The following is a 2,773-nucleotide window of genomic DNA, read 5'->3' as shown; positions in this document are numbered from 1 at the left end:
TCTAAAATAGAAGGACAACTGTCACTGCAACACTCCACCGATCGGGGTTTCATGGCAGAGTGGCCAGACCTGTGACCTCACCTCCTCAGTGAAACACACAGGAATCACACACACACAAAGCCCCATAAGAATGGCCAGACCAGTCCTCAGTGAGAACACACAGGAATCATACACACATAAAGCCCCATAAGAGTGGCCAGACCAGTCCTCAGTGAAACACACAGGAATCATACACACATAAAGCCCCATAAGAGTGACCAGACCAGTCCTCAGTGAAACACACAGGAATCATACACATATACACAAAAAGCCCCATAAGGCACAAACGAGATTCTCTGGCCTGATGAAACCAAGATTGAACTATTATTCAATTCTAAGCGACCTCAGACTGGGGCCAAAGGTTCACCCTCCAACCGGACGAGGACACACACACAGCTAAGGCAACACAGGAGTGGCTCAGGGTCAACTCTGGTAATGTCCTTGAGTGGCCCAGCCAGAGCCCAGACTTGAACCCGATCGAACATCTGTGGAGAGACCTGAAAATGGCTGTCCACTGACGGTCCCCATTTTTTTTAATCGGTCGGTTACAAGATGAAAGACATTACATCCCCCCCCCACCCCACCCATAAGAAGTGGAACTGAAGTATTCCCCTCCACCTTCCCATTGGCGAGCCCATACACACCCCTACACACCCTCACCCCGGATCTCTCTCCACGAAAACAAAACAAACAAAAGATTAAACTTGGTCAAAGTTGGCCACGCTGCCCTCTGTCCTTAACCAAACGGTAAGCCGTTCCCCACGGTAACCGAGTCTTAGGGCTGGTGCCAGGCGTTCGGCCCACGGACCCTCATCACCATCCGTTTTTCCCTTTTAATACATTTGCAAAAGTCTCTAAATCCTAATTCTAAATCCTCAAATCCTGTTTTCACTTTGTCATTATGGACAACTGAGTTTAGACTGATGACGGCAAAAAATGAATTGAACCGATTTTAGCATAAGTCTGCAACATAACAAAATGTGACAAAAGTGAAAGCGTCTGAATGCACTGTGTATATATCTACACACAGTATATATCTATCTATCTAAGCATGTCTGTATTGTCATGGCAGACATCTTCTAAAGCTAGGGGGGGGGTAAGGAGACTAAAGCTAGTCTGTAGTCCTGGGGGGGGGGGGGGGGGGAGGGGTGGGGGGGGTAAGGAGACTAAAGCTAGTCTGTAGTCCTGGGGGGGGTGGGGGGGGGTAAGGAGACTTTCCTAATCATCTTTGGAAATAATAGGCAAAGACACACGCAGATGGGGTAGAGCTTCAGTTTCCTATTCACAAGGAAATCCTCTCTCTCTCTCACACACACACACACACACACACACACACACTACACACACACACTACACAAGTCAATATGCAAGCATCTGAATTCTGACGTGGGGGCTTCCTGTCAGCTCCTGGTAATACCTCATCCGCATTCATGATTCCTTAAAAAAAAACAAAAAAAAACAGAGACAGCACAAAAAATCGACACGCAAATCAACCACGGGCTCAACAGAGAGTGTGTGTGTGTGTGTGTGTGTGTGTGTGTGTGTGTGTGTGTGTGTGTGTGTGTGTGTGTGTGTGTGTGCGGTGGAGAGAGGGACCAGACTGGAGTGGTGGAGCCCCCTGTAATTCTACCGGCTCAAGTGGCCATAGCTCAGTCACCCCTCCTGCTCCTCTGCCTATCCGATCCCTGGACGCGGCTACACACACATACACACACACTCACACAGACACACACACACACACACTCGCACAGACACACATCCTCTTTCGCAGTGCAGAGATCAGCCAAATAGGGAGAAATAATAGAATATTCATCCCTCTAATCCATATTCAATTCTTCTGGGCCTCATTTTTTCTCTTCCTTACCCCTCCGTCATCCCTCCATCCCTCCCTCTCCTCCTCCTCTTCATCTCCTGCTTCTTCCTGCGTTTCTTTTCTGCCCTGATGCAAATAAAGTTAGCTTTATGTACCAGATTTAAATGAGTTGTCTTTTTACACAGACACAAACACACACACACACACACACATATACATAAACACACACACACACACACAAACACACAACAGAGCCAACCAGCCATTTTCAGCGTTAAACACTAGGAATGGACCATGATTTTTTTATATTGGAATAGTCGTTAAATTACAAAACAATCGAATAGTTTATGCGACTATGCGTTTATGCGAAGATTTTCTTCCCTTGTTTTTATTGGCGCCTGCTAGTAAGTGACGTGTTACTTCCTACAGAAGGTTAGGCAAACGCCACAACAGCAGAAGAAGAAGAACAATGCGTTTCTCCCAGGCACCGATGAAACTTGTGAGGCACTGTGAGATTAGCCCGCTAGCCTACTGTACAAACAGGTAAGGCGCTGTGAGATTAGCCACTAGCCTACTGTACAAACAGGTAAGGCGCTGTGAGATTAGCCGCTAGCATACTGTACAAACAGGAGAAACATGCAAAGCCCAAGACTACTACAACTGTCAAAAAGTTCTGTGTGGAACAAAAAAGATCAAAAATCAAACACGAGGCACAGTGCAAACTCTGCCAAATCTGTTTCTCTCTCTTTGTGTGTGTGTGTGTAAGTGCGTGTGTGTAAGGGGGGGGGGGGGGGAATAGTAGTAAAATAGTTCACATCAATTTTTGAATAGTAGTTCTGCTTGAAACGCCCATAGCTTCTGCCACTCTGCCTGTCGCCACACAAGTCTGATGCTGTTTGTGGTGAAGTGTGTGTGTGTGTG

Source organism: Clupea harengus, chromosome 14 (genome assembly GCF_900700415.2).
Source record: "Clupea harengus chromosome 14, Ch_v2.0.2, whole genome shotgun sequence".
In the NCBI taxonomy this organism is placed as follows: Eukaryota; Metazoa; Chordata; class Actinopteri; order Clupeiformes; family Clupeidae; genus Clupea; species Clupea harengus.
This window is presented reverse-complemented; position numbering follows the sequence as displayed.